Source organism: Festucalex cinctus, chromosome 19 (genome assembly GCF_051991245.1).
Source record: "Festucalex cinctus isolate MCC-2025b chromosome 19, RoL_Fcin_1.0, whole genome shotgun sequence".
NCBI lineage: Eukaryota > Metazoa > Chordata > Actinopteri > Syngnathiformes > Syngnathidae > Festucalex > Festucalex cinctus.
In genome coordinates this window covers 15803632-15823129 of record NC_135429.1, presented here as the reverse complement: position 1 = coordinate 15823129, position 19498 = coordinate 15803632, and positions in this window count along the sequence as shown.

The following is a 19498-nucleotide window of genomic DNA, read 5'->3' as shown; positions in this document are numbered from 1 at the left end:
GACAGACCTAAATTCAACAGGAAGTGACTTAATTTCAGTAGGAAATGACCTAAAATGACCTGATATCAACAGGAAGTGACTTAATTTGAACAGGAAGTGACCTAATTTCAACAGGAAGTGACCCAGACTGACCTAAAATCTACAGGAAGTGACCCGATTTCAACAGGAAGTGACCTAATATCAACAGGAAGTGACCCGACTTCAACAGGAAGTGACCTGATTTCACCAGGAAGTGAGCATGCTAGTGCTAAGTTAGCATGCTAATGTTAGCTGAGCATGCTAATGTTACGTTAGCATGCTAATGCTAAGTTTTTTTTTAATTTTTAATTTTTTATTTTTTTTTAATTTTTTTTTTTTTAATTTTTTTTTTTTTTTTAATTTTTTTTTTTTTTTTTTTATTTTATTTTTTTTTAATTTTTTTTTTTTTTTATTTTTTTTTTCCTAATGCTAAGTTTAGCATGCTAATGCTACGTTAGCATGCTAATGCTAAGTTAGCATGTTAATGCTAATGCTAAGTTAGCATGCTAATGCTAAGTTAGCATGCTAATGCTAATGTTAGCTTAGCATGCTAATGATCATGCTAAGTTAGCACGCTAATGCTAATGTTAGCTTAGCATGCTAATCCTCCTGCAAAGTTAACATGTAGGAAGTGACCCAGAGTGCGTTCGGCTTTCCGCCTTGCGAGAGTCAGCAGTCACATCCAAAATTTCCACGGGAAATTTTTTTTTTCTAGTTATTATTATTATTATTATGTCTTATTCTTCACATTTTTTCAGACGAAATGCGGGTCGTACCGTAGAACGTACCGGCACAAGTGAGGTATCAAAAGATGCGTCTCGATTTGACTCGGCGGGGTACCATTTTTTTTCGGAATTTCGAGTTACCATGGCGACGCAATTCCCCAAAAAACCCCCCAAAAAGTCCCATAGGAATGAATGGAGAAGGGGAAAAAACCTCCACAAATTTAACACCTTTTTCGAAGCCACGCTGCGCGCACATACATTGACCGACCGAGACGATTTTTAGCTCATTTTGTTGCAATTTTTCCCATCTTTAGCTCTGTGTTGAAATTTTTTTTAAGAAATGTAAGCGCTCCCTCCTGTGCGGGTTCAAAGACAGGGTGTGAAATGAAGAAAAAGAGGCTCTTTCCATTAGTGTGTATTGCGTTTGCTAGAGTGGAGCAATCAGCGCTAGAGTGGAGAGACAAAAAAAATTCTTTCGAAAAATTTCACTTCAACTCGTCACCGTGGCCACAATATTTGCTCAGTAAACATCAAATTTGGATATTTTGTAGTCACAAGGGTCTTCTTTCTGACAAACCCACTTTTGTGCGGCAAAGGTGTCATTTAGTACCTTTTATTTGACTTGAAGCGAGGGGAAGTCGCACTTTTTCGCCCATTGAGCCCCATGTTATTTTCGCCGCCTTTTTTTGTCATTTTTTTTCAAAGTCACACGTTTTCAACCTGCTCTAATTTGGTCATTTTTTATCCGATTTAAAAGATGAGAACATGCTTGCGTTCCCCAAAGCCTTGCCGTTCTAACGGGGCATTTCTGAAATCTGTATCTTAAACCGTTCAGTCGTGAGAGCCTTTTGTTCGAGGTGTGCGCTTTCTCATAGAACTCAATTGAAGCAAGCAAAATGTTCGCCCACCTGGTACTTAGGAAATGTGTGTGCGTGAATGCGCATATTTGTTAAAGTGACAGTAACCCATTTTCAGTTTAGTGATTATGGCTTAACTTCCACATTTCTTGATCAATTAAAACCATTCGAATTTTAAACTCTTCAGATCATTCCCTATTTTCGCTTAATAAAAAAAAAATCAAAGCACAATATAATATTTTTGTTTATGAAATGTAATGTAATGAACTGCTATTTAAATGGTGCTTTTTGAGCTATTCTGCCCACTCTCTCACTTCTGCACAGCAACTGCCTCAAGCATGCTAATGTTACGTTAGCATGCTAATGCTAAGTTTTTTTTTTCTTTTTTATTTTTTTATTTTTTTTTTCTTTTTTTTTTTTAATTATTTTTTTTTTCTTTTTTTTTTTTTTTTAATTTTTTTTTTTTCCTAATGCTAAGTTTAGCATGCTAATGCTACGTTAGCATGCTAATGCTAAGTTAGCATGTTAATGCTAATGCTAAGTTAGCATGCTAATGTTACGTTAGCATGCTAATGCTAAGTTTTTTTTTTATTTTTATTTTTTTATTTTTTATTTTTATTATTATTTTTTTATTTTTTTATTTTTCTTTTTTTTTTTTTTTTTTTAAATTTTTTTTTTTCCTAATGCTAAGTTTAGCATGCTAATGCTACGTTAGCATGCTAATGCTAAGTTAGCATGTTAATGCTAATGCTAAGTTAGCATGTTAATGCTAAGTTAGCATGCTAATGCTAATGTTAGCTTAGCATGCTAATGATCATGCTAAGTTAGCACGCTAATGCTAATGTTAGCTTAGCATGCTAATCCTCCTGCAAAGTTAACATGTAGGAAGTGACCCAGAGTGCATTCGGCTTTCCGCCTTGCGAGAGTCAGCAGTCACATCCAAAATTTCCACGGGAAATTTTTTTTTTCTAGTTATGTGACTGCTGCAAAGCAGTCACATATTAGTATCCATCCAGAAAAAGCGTTTATTATGTGACTGCTGCGAAGCAGTCACATATTAGTATCCATCCAGGAAAAGCGTTTATTATTATGTGACTGCTGCGAAGCAGTCACATATTAGTATCCATCCAGGAAAAGCGTTTATTATTATTATTATTATTATTATGTCTTATTCTTCACATTTTTTCAGACGAAATGCGGGTCGTACCGTAGAACGTACCGGCACAAGTGAGGTATCAAAAGATGCGTCTCGATTTGACTCGGCGGGGTACCATTTTTTTTCGGAATTTCGAGTTACCATGGCGACGCAATTCCCCAAAAAACCCCCCAAAAAGTCCCATAGGAATGAATGGAGAAGGGGGGAAATTTAACACCTTTTTCGAAGCCACGCTGCGCGCACATACATTGACCGACCGAGACGATTTTTAGCTCATTTTGTTGCAATTTTTCCCATCTTTAGCTCTGTGTCGAAATTTTTTTTAAGAACTGTAAGCGCTCCCTCCTGTGCGGGTTCAAAGACAGGGTGTGAAATGAAGAAAAAGAGGCTCTTTACATTAGTGTGTATTGCGTTTGCTAGAGTGGAGCAATCAGCGCTAGAGTGGAGAGACAAAAAAAATTCTTTAGAAAAATTTCACTTCAACTCGTCACCGTGGCCACAATATTTGCTCAGTAAACATCAAATTTGGATATTTTGTAGTCACAAGGGTCTTCTTTCTGACAAACCCACTTTTGTGCGGCTAAGGTGTCATTTAGTACCTTTTATTTGACTTGAAGCGAGGGGAAGTCGCACTTTTTCGCCCATTGAGCCCCATGTTATTTTCGCCGCCTTTTTTTGTCCTTTTTTTTAAAAGTCACACGTTTTCAACCTGCTCTAATTTGGTCATTTTTTATCCGATTTAAAAAATGAGAACATGCTTGCGTTCCCCAAAGCCTTGCCGTTCTAACGGGGCATTTCTGAAATCTGTATCTTAAACCGTTGAGTCGTGAGAGCCTTTTGTTCGAGGTGTGCGCTTTCTCATAGAACTCAATTGAAGCAAGCAAAATGTTCGCCCACCTGGTACTTAGGAAATGTGTGTGCGTGAATGCGCATATTTGTTAAAGTGACAGTAACCCATTTTCAGTTTAGTGATTATGGCTTAACTTCCACATTTCTTGATCAATTAAAACCATTCGAATTTTAAACTCTTCAGATCATTCCCTATTTTCGCTTAATAAAAAAAAATCAAAGCACAATATAATATTTTTGTTTATGAAATGTAATGTAATGAACTGCTATTTAAATGGTGCTTTTTGAGCTATTCTGCCCACTCTCTCACTTCTGCACAGCAACTGCCTCAGCCAATCAGAGCTGCTTGTTGTCATCCACGCCTGGAATTTCCCCACCACCGCCCACACACAGTGGCGGCCATCTTGGCCAGGGATTCTCACATTACTGTCCATACAGAGCGGCGGCCATCTTGGCCAGGGATTCTCACACTACTGTCCATACAGAGCGGCGGCCATCTTGGCCAGGGATTCTCACACTACTGCCCATACAGAGCGGCGGCCATCTTGGACAGGGATTCTCACACTACTGTCAATACAGAGCGGCGGCCATCTTGGCCAGGGATTCTCACACTACTGTCCATACAGAGCGGCGGCCATCTTGGCCAGGGATTCTCACACTACTGCCCATACAGAGCGGCGGCCATCTTGGCCAATTGATTAGCTTGGCCAGGGATTCTCACACTACTGTCCATACAGAGTGGCGGCCATCTTGGCCAATTGATTGGCTAGGCCAGGGATTCTCACACTACTGCCCACACAGAGTGGCGGCCATCTTGGCCAATTGTTGAGGTGCACCCAGGATTCTCGGCCTCTGCCCACATGGAGCGGCGGCCATTTTGGTCAATTGATTAGCTAGGCCAGGGACTTCAGCACCACTGCACACACACAGAGTGGCGGCCATCTTGTCCAATTGTTGAGGTGCACCCAGGATTCTCGGCCCCTGAGTGGCGGCCATCTTGGCCAATTGATTAGGTATGACAGGGATTGACCTAATTTCAACAGGAAGTGACCCAGACAGACCTAAATTCAACAGGAAGTGACTTAATTTCAGTAGGAAATGACCTAAAAATGACCTGATATCAACAGGAAGTGACTTAATTTGAACAGGAAGTGACCTAATTTCAACAGGAAGTGACCCAGAACTGACCTAAAATCAACAGGAAGTGACCCGATTTCAACAGGAAGTGACCTAATATCAACAGGAAGTGACCCGACTTCAACAGGAAGTGACCTGATTTCACCAGGAAGTGAGCATGCTAGTGCTAAGTTAGCATGCTAATGTTAGCTGAGCATGCTAATGTTAAGTTAGCATGCTAATGTTAGCTTAACATGCTAATCCTAATGTTAGCTTAGTATGCTAATGCTAAGTTAGCATGCTAATGCTACGTTAGCATGCTAATGTTACGTTAGCATGCTAATGCTAAGTTTTTTTTTCTTTTTTTTTTTTTTTTTTCTTTTTTTTTTTTTTTTTTTTTTTTTTTTTCCTAATGCTACGTTTAGCATGCTAATGCTACGTTAGCATGCTAATGCTAAGTTAGCATGCTAATGCTAATGCTACGTTAGCATGCTAATGCTAAGTTTTTTTTTCTTTTTTTTTCTTTTTTTTTTTTTTTTCTTTTTTTTTCTTTTTTTTTTTCCTAATGCTACATTTAGCATGCTAATGCTACGTTAGCATGCTAGTGCTAAGTTAGCATGCTAATGTTAGCTGAGCATGCTAATGTTACGTTAGCATGCTAATGCTAAGTTTTTTTTTCTTTTTATTTTTTTTTATTTTTTTATTCTATTTTTTTTTTATTTTTATTTTTTTATTTATTTTTTTTTTTTATTTTATTTATTTATTTTTATTTATTTTTTTTTTTTTCCTAATGCTAAGTTTAGCATGCTAATGCTACGTTAGCATGCTAATGCTTCGTTAGCATGCTAATGCTAAGTTAGCATGTTAATGCTAATGCTAAGTTAGCATGCTAATGCTAAGTTAGCACGCTAATGCTAATGTTAGCTTAGCATGCTAATCCTCCTGCAAAGTTAACGTGTAGGAAGTGACCCAGAGTGCGTTCGGCTTTCCGCCTTGCAACAGTCAGCAGTCACATCCAAAATTTCCACGGGAAATTTTTTTTTTCTAGTTATTATTATTATTATTATGTCTTATTCTTCACATTTTTTCAGACGAAATGCGGGTCGTACCGTAGAACGTACCGGCACAAGTGAGGTATCAAAAGATGCGTCTCGATTTGACTCGGCGGGGTACCATTTTTTTTCGGAATTTCGAGTTACCATGGCGACGCAATTCCCCAAAAAACCCCCCAAAAAGTCCCATAGGAATGAATGGAGAAGGGGGGAAATTTAACACCTTTTTCGAAGCCACGCTGCGCGCACATACATTGACCGACCGAGACGATTTTTAGCTCATTTTGTTGCAATTTTTCCCATCTTTAGCTCTGTGTCGAAATTTTTTTTAAGAACTGTAAGCGCTCCCTCCTGTGCGGGTTCAAAGACAGGGTGTGAAATGAAGAAAAAGAGGCTCTTTACATTAGTGTGTATTGCGTTTGCTAGAGTGGAGCAATCAGCGCTAGAGTGGAGAGACAAAAAAAATTCTTTAGAAAAATTTCACTTCAACTCGTCACCGTGGCCACAATATTTGCTCAGTAAACATCAAATTTGGATATTTTGTAGTCACAAGGGTCTTCTTTCTGACAAACCCACTTTTGTGCGGCTAAGGTGTCATTTAGTACCTTTTATTTGACTTGAAGCGAGGGGAAGTCGCACTTTTTCGCCCATTGAGCCCCATGTTATTTTCGCCGCCTTTTTTTGTCCTTTTTTTTAAAAGTCACACGTTTTCAACCTGCTCTAATTTGGTCATTTTTTATCCGATTTAAAAAATGAGAACATGCTTGCGTTCCCCAAAGCCTTGCCGTTCTAACGGGGCATTTCTGAAATCTGTATCTTAAACCGTTGAGTCGTGAGAGCCTTTTGTTCGAGGTGTGCGCTTTCTCATAGAACTCAATTGAAGCAAGCAAAATGTTCGCCCACCTGGTACTTAGGAAATGTGTGTGCGTGAATGCGCATATTTGTTAAAGTGACAGTAACCCATTTTCAGTTTAGTGATTATGGCTTAACTTCCACATTTCTTGATCAATTAAAACCATTCGAATTTTAAACTCTTCAGATCATTCCCTATTTTCGCTTAATAAAAAAAAATCAAAGCACAATATAATATTTTTGTTTATGAAATGTAATGTAATGAACTGCTATTTAAATGGTGCTTTTTGAGCTATTCTGCCCACTCTCTCACTTCTGCACAGCAACTGCCTCAGCCAATCAGAGCTGCTTGTTGTCATCCACGCCTGGAATTTCCCCACCACCGCCCACACACAGTGGCGGCCATCTTGGCCAGGGATTCTCACATTACTGTCCATACAGAGCGGCGGCCATCTTGGCCAGGGATTCTCACACTACTGTCCATACAGAGCGGCGGCCATCTTGGCCAGGGATTCTCACACTACTGCCCATACAGAGCGGCGGCCATCTTGGACAGGGATTCTCACACTACTGTCAATACAGAGCGGCGGCCATCTTGGCCAGGGATTCTCACACTACTGTCCATACAGAGCGGCGGCCATCTTGGCCAGGGATTCTCACACTACTGCCCATACAGAGCGGCGGCCATCTTGGCCAATTGATTAGCTTGGCCAGGGATTCTCACACTACTGTCCATACAGAGTGGCGGCCATCTTGGCCAATTGATTGGCTAGGCCAGGGATTCTCACACTACTGCCCACACAGAGTGGCGGCCATCTTGGCCAATTGTTGAGGTGCACCCAGGATTCTCGGCCTCTGCCCACATGGAGCGGCGGCCATTTTGGTCAATTGATTAGCTAGGCCAGGGACTTCAGCACCACTGCACACACACAGAGTGGCGGCCATCTTGTCCAATTGTTGAGGTGCACCCAGGATTCTCGGCCCCTGAGTGGCGGCCATCTTGGCCAATTGATTAGGTATGACAGGGATTGACCTAATTTCAACAGGAAGTGACCCAGACAGACCTAAATTCAACAGGAAGTGACTTAATTTCAGTAGGAAATGACCTAAAAATGACCTGATATCAACAGGAAGTGACTTAATTTGAACAGGAAGTGACCTAATTTCAACAGGAAGTGACCCAGAACTGACCTAAAATCAACAGGAAGTGACCCGATTTCAACAGGAAGTGACCTAATATCAACAGGAAGTGACCCGACTTCAACAGGAAGTGACCTGATTTCACCAGGAAGTGAGCATGCTAGTGCTAAGTTAGCATGCTAATGTTAGCTGAGCATGCTAATGTTAAGTTAGCATGCTAATGTTAGCTTAACATGCTAATCCTAATGTTAGCTTAGTATGCTAATGCTAAGTTAGCATGCTAATGCTACGTTAGCATGCTAATGTTACGTTAGCATGCTAATGCTAAGTTTTTTTTTCTTTTTTTTTTTTTTTTTTCTTTTTTTTTTTTTTTTTTTTTTTTTTTTTTCCTAATGCTACGTTTAGCATGCTAATGCTACGTTAGCATGCTAATGCTAAGTTAGCATGCTAATGCTAATGCTACGTTAGCATGCTAATGCTAAGTTTTTTTTTCTTTTTTTTTCTTTTTTTTTTTTTTTTCTTTTTTTTTCTTTTTTTTTTTCCTAATGCTACATTTAGCATGCTAATGCTACGTTAGCATGCTAGTGCTAAGTTAGCATGCTAATGTTAGCTGAGCATGCTAATGTTACGTTAGCATGCTAATGCTAAGTTTTTTTTTCTTTTTATTTTTTTTTATTTTTTTATTCTATTTTTTTTTTATTTTTATTTTTTTATTTATTTTTTTTTTTTATTTTATTTATTTATTTTTATTTATTTTTTTTTTTTTCCTAATGCTAAGTTTAGCATGCTAATGCTACGTTAGCATGCTAATGCTTCGTTAGCATGCTAATGCTAAGTTAGCATGTTAATGCTAATGCTAAGTTAGCATGCTAATGCTAAGTTAGCACGCTAATGCTAATGTTAGCTTAGCATGCTAATCCTCCTGCAAAGTTAACGTGTAGGAAGTGACCCAGAGTGCGTTCGGCTTTCCGCCTTGCAACAGTCAGCAGTCACATCCAAAATTTCCACGGGAAATTTTTTTTTTCTAGTTATTATTATTATTATTATGTCTTATTCTTCACATTTTTTCAGACGAAATGCGGGTCGTACCGTAGAACGTACCGGCACAAGTGAGGTATCAAAAGATGCGTCTCGATTTGACTCGGCGGGGTACCATTTTTTTTCGGAATTTCGAGTTACCATGGCGACGCAATTCCCCAAAAAACCCCCCAAAAAGTCCCATAGGAATGAATGGAGAAGGGGAAAAAACCTCCACAAATTTAACACCTTTTTCGAAGCCACGCTGCGCGCACATACATTGACCGACCGAGACGATTTTTAGCTCATTTTGTTGCAATTTTTCCCATCTTTAGCTCTGTGTTGAAATTTTTTTTAAGAAATGTAAGCGCTCCCTCCTGTGCGGGTTCAAAGACAGGGTGTGAAATGAAGAAAAAGAGGCTCTTTCCATTAGTGTGTATTGCGTTTGCTAGAGTGGAGCAATCAGCGCTAGAGTGGAGAGACAAAAAAAATTCTTTCCAAAAATTTCACTTCAACTCGTCACCGTGGCCACAATATTTGCTCAGTAAACATCAAATTTGGATATTTTGTAGTCACAAGGGTCTTCTTTCTGACAAACCCACTTTTGTGCGGCAAAGGTGTCATTTAGTACCTTTTATTTGACTTGAAGCGAGGGGAAGTCGCACTTTTTCGCCCATTGAGCCCCATGTTATTTTCGCCGCCTTTTTTTGTCATTTTTTTTCAAAGTCACACGTTTTCAACCTGCTCTAATTTGGTCATTTTTTATCCGATTTAAAAGATGAGAACATGCTTGCGTTCCCCAAAGCCTTGCCGTTCTAACGGGGCATTTCTGAAATCTGTATCTTAAACCGTTCAGTCGTGAGAGCCTTTTGTTCGAGGTGTGCGCTTTCTCATAGAACTCAATTGAAGCAAGCAAAATGTTCGCCCACCTGGTACTTAGGAAATGTGTGTGCGTGAATGCGCATATTTGTTAAAGTGACAGTAACCCATTTTCAGTTTAGTGATTATGGCTTAACTTCCACATTTCTTGATCAATTAAAACCATTCGAATTTTAAACTCTTCAGATCATTCCCTATTTTCGCTTAATAAAAAAAAATCAAAGCACAATATAATATTTTTGTTTATGAAATGTAATGTAATGAACTGCTATTTAAATGGTGCTTTTTGAGCTATTCTGCCCACTCTCTCACTTCTGCACAGCAACTGCCTCAGCCAATCAGAGCTGCTTGTTGTCATCCACGCCTGGAATTTCCCCACCACCGCCCACACACAGTGGCGGCCATCTTGGCCAGGGATTCTCACATTACTGTCCATACAGAGCGGCGGCCATCTTGGCCAGGGATTCTCACACTACTGTCCATACAGAGCGGCGGCCATCTTGGCCAGGGATTCTCACACTACTGCCCATACAGAGCGGCGGCCATCTTGGACAGGGATTCTCACACTACTGCCCACACAGAGTGGCGGCCATCTTGGCCAATTGTTGAGGTGCACCCAGGATTCTCGGCCTCTGCCCACATGGAGCGGCGGCCATTTTGGTCAATTGATTAGCTAGGCCAGGGACTTCAGCACCACTGCACACACACAGAGTGGCGGCCATCTTGTCCAATTGTTGAGGTGCACCCAGGATTCTCGGCCCCTGAGTGGCGGCCATCTTGGCCAATTGAGTAGGTATGACAGGGATTGACCTAATTTCAACAGGAAGTGACCCAGACAGACCTAAATTCAACAGGAAGTGACTTAATTTCAGTAGGAAATGACCTAAAAATGACCTGATATCAACAGGAAGTGACTTAATTTGAACAGGAAGTGACCTAATTTCAACAGGAAGTGACCCAGGACTGACCTAAAATCTACAGGAAGTGACCCGATTTCAACAGGAAGTGACCTAATATCAACAGGAAGTGACCCGACTTCAACAGGAAGTGACCTGTTTCACCAGGAAGTGAGCATGCTAGTGCTAAGTTAGCATGCTAATGTTAGCTGAGCATGCTAATGTTACGTTAGCATGCTAATGCTACGTTAGCATGCTAATGCTACGTTAGCATGCTAATGTTACGTTAGCATGCTAATGCTAATGCTACGTTAGCATGCTAATGTTACGTTAGCATGCTAATGCTAAGTTTTTTTTTTATTTAGTTTTTTTTTATTTATTTTTTTATTTTTATTTTTTTTAATTTTTTTTTTTTTCTTTTTTTTTTTTTTTTTTTAATTTTTTTTTTTTTCCTAATGCTAAGTTTGGCATGCTAATGCTACATTAGCATGCTAATGCTAAGTTAGCATGTTAATGCTAATGCTACGTTAGCATGCTAATGTTACGTTAGCATGCTAATGCTAAGTTTTTTTTTTATTTTTTTTTTTTTTTATTTTTTTTTTTTTTTTATTTTATTTTTTTTATTTATTTATTTTTTTCTTTTTTTCTTTTTTTTTTTAATTTTTTTTTTTTTTCCTAATGCTAAGTTTAGCATGCTAATGCTACGTTAGCATGCTAATGCTAAGTTACCATGTTAATGCTAATGCTAAGTTAGCATGCTAATGCTAAGTTAGCATGCTAATGCTAATGTTAGCTTAGCATGCTAATGCTCATGCTAAGTTAGCACGCTAATGCTAATGTTAGCTTAGCATGCTAATCCTCCTGCAAAGTTAACGTGTAGGAAGTGACCCAGACTGCATTCGGCTTTCCGCCTTGCAAGAGTCAGCAGTCACATCCAAAATTTCCACGGGAAATTTTTTTTTTCTAGTTATTATGTGACTGCTGCGAAGCAGTCACATATTAGTATCCATCCAGGAAAAGCGTTTATTATTATTATTATTATTATTATGTCTTATTCTTCACATTTTTTCAGACGAAATGCGGGTCGTACCGTAGAACGTACCGGCACAAGTGAGGTATCAAAAGATGCGTCTCGATTTGACTCGGCGGGGTACCATTTTTTTTCGGAATTTCGAGTTACCATGGCGACGCAATTCCCCAAAAAACCCCCCAAAAAGTCCCATAGGAATGAATGGAGAAGGGGAAAAAACCTCCACAAATTTAACACCTTTTTCGAAGCCACGCTGCGCGCACATACATTGACCGACCGAGACGATTTTTAGCTCATTTTGTTGCAATTTTTCCCATCTTTAGCTCTGTGTTGAAATTTTTTTTAAGAAATGTAAGCGCTCCCTCCTGTGCGGGTTCAAAGACAGGGTGTGAAATGAAGAAAAAGAGGCTCTTTCCATTAGTGTGTATTGCGTTTGCTAGAGTGGAGCAATCAGCGCTAGAGTGGAGAGACAAAAAAAATTCTTTCCAAAAATTTCACTTCAACTCGTCACCGTGGCCACAATATTTGCTCAGTAAACATCAAATTTGGATATTTTGTAGTCACAAGGGTCTTCTTTCTGACAAACCCACTTTTGTGCGGCAAAGGTGTCATTTAGTACCTTTTATTTGACTTGAAGCGAGGGGAAGTCGCACTTTTTCGCCCATTGAGCCCCATGTTATTTTCGCCGCCTTTTTTTGTCATTTTTTTTCAAAGTCACACGTTTTCAACCTGCTCTAATTTGGTCATTTTTTATCCGATTTAAAAGATGAGAACATGCTTGCGTTCCCCAAAGCCTTGCCGTTCTAACGGGGCATTTCTGAAATCTGTATCTTAAACCGTTCAGTCGTGAGAGCCTTTTGTTCGAGGTGTGCGCTTTCTCATAGAACTCAATTGAAGCAAGCAAAATGTTCGCCCACCTGGTACTTAGGAAATGTGTGTGCGTGAATGCGCATATTTGTTAAAGTGACAGTAACCCATTTTCAGTTTAGTGATTATGGCTTAACTTCCACATTTCTTGATCAATTAAAACCATTCGAATTTTAAACTCTTCAGATCATTCCCTATTTTCGCTTAATAAAAAAAAATCAAAGCACAATATAATATTTTTGTTTATGAAATGTAATGTAATGAACTGCTATTTAAATGGTGCTTTTTGAGCTATTCTGCCCACTCTCTCACTTCTGCACAGCAACTGCCTCAGCCAATCAGAGCTGCTTGTTGTCATCCACGCCTGGAATTTCCCCACCACCGCCCACACACAGTGGCGGCCATCTTGGCCAGGGATTCTCACATTACTGTCCATACAGAGCGGCGGCCATCTTGGCCAGGGATTCTCACACTACTGTCCATACAGAGCGGCGGCCATCTTGGCCAGGGATTCTCACACTACTGCCCATACAGAGCGGCGGCCATCTTGGACAGGGATTCTCACACTACTGCCCACACAGAGTGGCGGCCATCTTGGCCAATTGTTGAGGTGCACCCAGGATTCTCGGCCTCTGCCCACATGGAGCGGCGGCCATTTTGGTCAATTGATTAGCTAGGCCAGGGACTTCAGCACCACTGCACACACACAGAGTGGCGGCCATCTTGTCCAATTGTTGAGGTGCACCCAGGATTCTCGGCCCCTGAGTGGCGGCCATCTTGGCCAATTGAGTAGGTATGACAGGGATTGACCTAATTTCAACAGGAAGTGACCCAGACAGACCTAAATTCAACAGGAAGTGACTTAATTTCAGTAGGAAATGACCTAAAAATGACCTGATATCAACAGGAAGTGACTTAATTTGAACAGGAAGTGACCTAATTTCAACAGGAAGTGACCCAGGACTGACCTAAAATCTACAGGAAGTGACCCGATTTCAACAGGAAGTGACCTAATATCAACAGGAAGTGACCCGACTTCAACAGGAAGTGACCTGTTTCACCAGGAAGTGAGCATGCTAGTGCTAAGTTAGCATGCTAATGTTAGCTGAGCATGCTAATGTTACGTTAGCATGCTAATGCTACGTTAGCATGCTAATGCTACGTTAGCATGCTAATGTTACGTTAGCATGCTAATGCTAATGCTACGTTAGCATGCTAATGTTACGTTAGCATGCTAATGCTAAGTTTTTTTTTTATTTAGTTTTTTTTTATTTATTTTTTTATTTTTATTTTTTTTAATTTTTTTTTTTTTCTTTTTTTTTTTTTTTTTTTAATTTTTTTTTTTTTCCTAATGCTAAGTTTGGCATGCTAATGCTACATTAGCATGCTAATGCTAAGTTAGCATGTTAATGCTAATGCTACGTTAGCATGCTAATGTTACGTTAGCATGCTAATGCTAAGTTTTTTTTTTATTTTTTTTTTTTTTTATTTTTTTTTTTTTTTTATTTTATTTTTTTTATTTATTTATTTTTTTCTTTTTTTCTTTTTTTTTTTAATTTTTTTTTTTTTTCCTAATGCTAAGTTTAGCATGCTAATGCTACGTTAGCATGCTAATGCTAAGTTACCATGTTAATGCTAATGCTAAGTTAGCATGCTAATGCTAAGTTAGCATGCTAATGCTAATGTTAGCTTAGCATGCTAATGCTCATGCTAAGTTAGCACGCTAATGCTAATGTTAGCTTAGCATGCTAATCCTCCTGCAAAGTTAACGTGTAGGAAGTGACCCAGACTGCATTCGGCTTTCCGCCTTGCAAGAGTCAGCAGTCACATCCAAAATTTCCACGGGAAATTTTTTTTTTCTAGTTATTATTATGTCTTATTCTTCACATTTTTTCAGACGAAATGCGGGTCGTACCGTAGAACGTACCGGCACAAGTGAGGTATCAAAAGATGCGTCTCGATTTGACTCGGCGGGGTACCATTTTTTTTCGGAATTTCGAGTTACCATGGCGACGCAATTCCCCAAAAAAACCCCCAAAAAGTCCCATAGGAATGAATGGAGAAGGGGGGAAATTTAACACCTTTTTCAAATCCACGCTGCGCGCACATACATTGACCGACCGAGACGATTTTTAGCTCATTTTGTTGCAATTTTTCCCATCTTTAGCTCTGTGTCGAAATTTTTTTTAAGAAATGTAAGCGCTCCCTCCTGTGCGGGTTCAAAGACAGGGTGTGAAATGAAGAAAAAGAGGCTCTTTCCATTAGTGTGTATTGCGTTTGCTAGAGTGGAGCAATCAGCGCTAGAGTGGAGAGACAAAAAAAATTCTTTGGAAAAATTTCACTTCAACTCGTCACCGTGGCCACAATATTTGCTCAGTAAACATCACATTTGGATATTTTGTAGTCACAAGGGTCTTCTTTCTGACAAACCCACTTTTGTGCGGCTAAGGTGTCATTTAGTACCTTTTATTTGACTTGAAGCGAGGGGAAGTCGCACTTTTTCGCCCATTGAGCCCCATGTTATTTTCGCCGCCTTTTTTTGTCATTTTTTTTAAAAGTCACACGTTTTCAACCTGCTCTAATTTGGTCATTTTTTATCCGATTTAAAAAATGAGAACATGCTTGCGTTCCCCAAAGCCTTGCCGTTCTAACGGGGCATTTCTGAAATCTGTATCTTAAACCGTTGAGTCGTGAGAGCCTTTTGTTCGAGGTGTGCGCTTTCTCATAGAACTCAATTGAAGCAAGCAAAATGTTCGCCCACCTGGTACTTAGGAAATGTGTGTGCGTGAATGCGCATATTTGTTAAAGTGACAGTAACCCATTTTCAGTTTAGTGATTATGGCTTAACTTCCACATTTCTTGATCAATTAAAACCATTCGAATTTTAAACTCTTCAGATCATTCCCTATTTTCGCTTAATAAAAAAAAATCAAAGCACAATATAATATTTTTGTTTATGAAATGTAATGTAATGAACTGCTATTTAAATGGTGCTTTTTGAGCTATTCTGCCCACTCTCTCACTTCTGCACAGCAACTGCCTCAGCCAATCAGAGCTGCTTGTTGTCATCCACGCCTGGAATTTCCCCACCACCGCCCACACACAGTGGCGGCCATCTTGGCCAGGGATTCTCACATTACTGTCCATACAGAGCGGCGGCCATCTTGGCCAGGGATTCTCACACTACTGTCCATACAGAGCGGCGGCCATCTTGGCCAGGGATTCTCACACTACTGCCCATACAGAGCGGGGGCCATCTTGGACAGGGATTCTCACACTACTGTCAATACAGAGCGGCGGCCATCTTGGCCAGGGATTCTCACACTACTGTCCATACAGAGCGGCGGCCATCTTGGCCAGGGATTCTCACACTACTGCCCATACAGAGCGGCGGCCATCTTGGCCAGGGATTCTCACACTACTGCCCACACAGAGTGGCGGCCATCTTGGCCAATTGTTGAGGTGCACCCAGGATTCTCGGCCTCTGCCCACATGGAGCGGCGGCCATTTTGGTCAATTGATTAGCTAGGCCAGGGACTTCAGCACCACTGCACACACACAGAGTGGCGGCCATCTTGTCCAATTGTTGAGGTGCACCCAGGATTCTCGGCCCCTGAGTGGCGGCCATCTTGGCCAATTGATTAGGTATGACAGGGATTGACCTAATTTCAACAGGAAGTGACCCAGACAGACCTAAATTCAACAGGAAGTGACTTAATTTCAGTAGGAAATGACCTAAAATGACCTGATATCAACAGGAAGTGACTTAATTTGAACAGGAAGTGACCTAATTTCAACAGGAAGTGACCCAGACTGACCTAAAATCTACAGGAAGTGACCCGATTTCAACAGGAAGTGACCTAATATCAACAGGAAGTGACCCGACTTCAACAGGAAGTGACCTGATTTCACCAGGAAGTGAGCATGCTAGTGCTAAGTTAGCATGCTAATGTTAGCTGAGCATGCTAATGTTACGTTAGCATGCTAATGCTAAGTTTTTTTTTAATTTTTTATTTTTTATTTTTTTTTAATTTTTTTTTTTTTAATTTTTTTTTTTTTAATTTTTTTTTTTTTTTTTTTTTATTTTTATTTTTTTTAATTTTTTTTTTTTTTTATTTTTTTTCCTAATGCTAAGTTTAGCATGCTAATGCTACGTTAGCATGCTAATGCTAAGTTAGCATGTTAATGCTAATGCTAAGTTAGCATGCTAATGCTAAGTTAGCATGCTAATGCTAATGTTAGCTTAGCATGCTAATGATCATGCTAAGTTAGCACGCTAATGCTAATGTTAGCTTAGCATGCTAATCCTCCTGCAAAGTTAACATGTAGGAAGTGACCCAGAGTGCGTTCGGCTTTCCGCCTTGCGAGAGTCAGCAGTCACATCCAAAATTTCCACGGGAAATTTTTTTTTTCTAGTTATGTGACTGCTGCGAAGCAGTCACATATTAGTATCCATCCAGAAAAAGCGTTTATTATTATTATGTCTTATTCTTCACATTTTTTCAGACGAAATGCGGGTCGTACCGTAGAACGTACCGGCACAAGTGAGGTATCAAAAGATGCGTCTCGATTTGACTCGGCGGGGTACCATTTTTTTTCGGAATTTCGAGTTACCATGGCGACGCAATTCCCCAAAAACCCCCCCAAAAAGTCCCATAGGAATGAATGGAGAAGGGGAAAAAACCTCCACAAATTTAACACCTTTTTCGAAGCCACGCTGCGCGCACATACATTGACCGACCGAGACGATTTTTAGCTCATTTTGTTGCAATTTTTCCCATCTTTAGCTCTGTGTTGAAATTTTTTTTAAGAAATGTAAGCGCTCCCTCCTGTGCGGGTTCAAAGACAGGGTGTGAAATGAAGAAAAAGAGGCTCTTTCCATTAGTGTGTATTGCGTTTGCTAGAGTGGAGCAATCAGCGCTAGAGTGGAGAGACAAAAAAAATTCTTTCCAAAAATTTCACTTCAACTCGTCACCGTGGCCACAATATTTGCTCAGTAAACATCAAATTTGGATATTTTGTAGTCACAAGGGTCTTCTTTCTGACAAACCCACTTTTGTGCGGCAAAGGTGTCATTTAGTACCTTTTATTTGACTTGAAGCGAGGGGAAGTCGCACTTTTTCGCCCATTGAGCCCCATGTTATTTTCGCCGCCTTTTTTTGTCATTTTTTTTCAAAGTCACACGTTTTCAACCTGCTCTAATTTGGTCATTTTTTATCCGATTTAAAAAATGAGAACATGCTTGCGTTCCCCAAAGCCTTGCCGTTCTAACGGGGCATTTCTGAAATCTGTATCTTAAACCGTTCAGTCGTGAGAGCCTTTTGTTCGAGGTGTGCGCTTTCTCATAGAACTCAATTGAAGCAAGCAAAATGTTCGCCCACCTGGTACTTAGGAAATGTGTGTGCGTGAATGCGCATATTTGTTAAAGTGACAGTAACCCATTTTCAGTTTAGTGATTATGGCTTAACTTCCACATTTCTTGATCAATTAAAACCATTCGAATTTTAAACTCTTCAGATCATTCCCTATTTTCGCTTAATAAAAAAAAATCAAAGCACAATATAATATTTTTGTTTATGAAATGTAATGTAATGAACTGCTATTTAAATGGTGCTTTTTGAGCTATTCTGCCCACTCTCTCACTTCTGCACAGCAACTGCCTCAGCCAATCAGAGCTGCTTGTTGTCATCCACGCCTGGAATTTCCCCACCACCGCCCACACACAGTGGCGGCCATCTTGGCCAGGGATTCTCACATTACTGTCCATACAGAGCGGCGGCCATCTTGGCCAGGGATTCTCACACTACTGTCCATACAGAGCGGCGGCCATCTTGGCCAGGGATTCTCACACTACTGCCCATACAGAGCGGCGGCCATCTTGGACAGGGATTCTCACACTACTGCCCACACAGAGTGGCGGCCATCTTGGCCAATTGTTGAGGTGCACCCAGGATTCTCGGCCTCTGCCCACATGGAGCGGCGGCCATTTTGGTCAATTGATTAGCTAGGCCAGGGACTTCAGCACCACTGCACACACACAGAGTGGCGGCCATCTTGTCCAATTGTTGAGGTGCACCCAGGATTCTCGGCCCCTGAGTGGCGGCCATCTTGGCCAATTGAGTAGGTATGACAGGGATTGACCTAATTTCAACAGGAAGTGACCCAGACAGACCTAAATTCAACAGGAAGTGACTTAATTTCAGTAGGAAATGACCTAAAAATGACCTGATATCAACAGGAAGTGACTTAATTTGAACAGGAAGTGACCTAATTTCAACAGGAAGTGACCCAGGACTGACCTAAAATCTACAGGAAGTGACCCGATTTCAACAGGAAGTGACCTAATATCAACAGGAAGTGACCCGACTTCAACAGGAAGTGACCTGTTTCACCAGGAAGTGAGCATGCTAGTGCTAAGTTAGCATGCTAATGTTAGCTGAGCATGCTAATGTTACGTTAGCATGCTAATGCTACGTTAGCATGCTAATGTTACGTTAGCATGCTAATGCTAATGCTACGTTAGCATGCTAATGTTACGTTAGCATGCTAATGCTAAGTTTTTTTTTTATTTAGTTTTTTTTTATTTATTTTTTTATTTTTATTTTTTTTAATTTTTTTTTTTTTCTTTTTTTTTTTTTTTTTTTAATTTTTTTTTTTTTCCTAATGCTAAGTTTGGCATGCTAATGCTACATTAGCATGCTAATGCTAAGTTAGCATGTTAATGCTAATGCTACGTTAGCATGCTAATGTTACGTTAGCATGCTAATGCTAAGTTTTTTTTTTATTTTTATTTTTTATTTTTTTTTTTTTTTTTTTATTTTATTTTTTTTATTTATTTCTTTTTTTCTTTTTTTTTTTTTTTTTTTAATTTTTTTTTTTTTTCCTAATGCTAAGTTTAGCATGCTAATGCTACGTTAGCATGCTAATGCTAAGTTACCATGTTAATGCTAATGCTAAGTTAGCATGCTAATGCTAAGTTAGCATGCTAATGCTAATGTTAGCTTAGCATGCTAATGCTCATGCTAAGTTAGCACGCTAATGCTA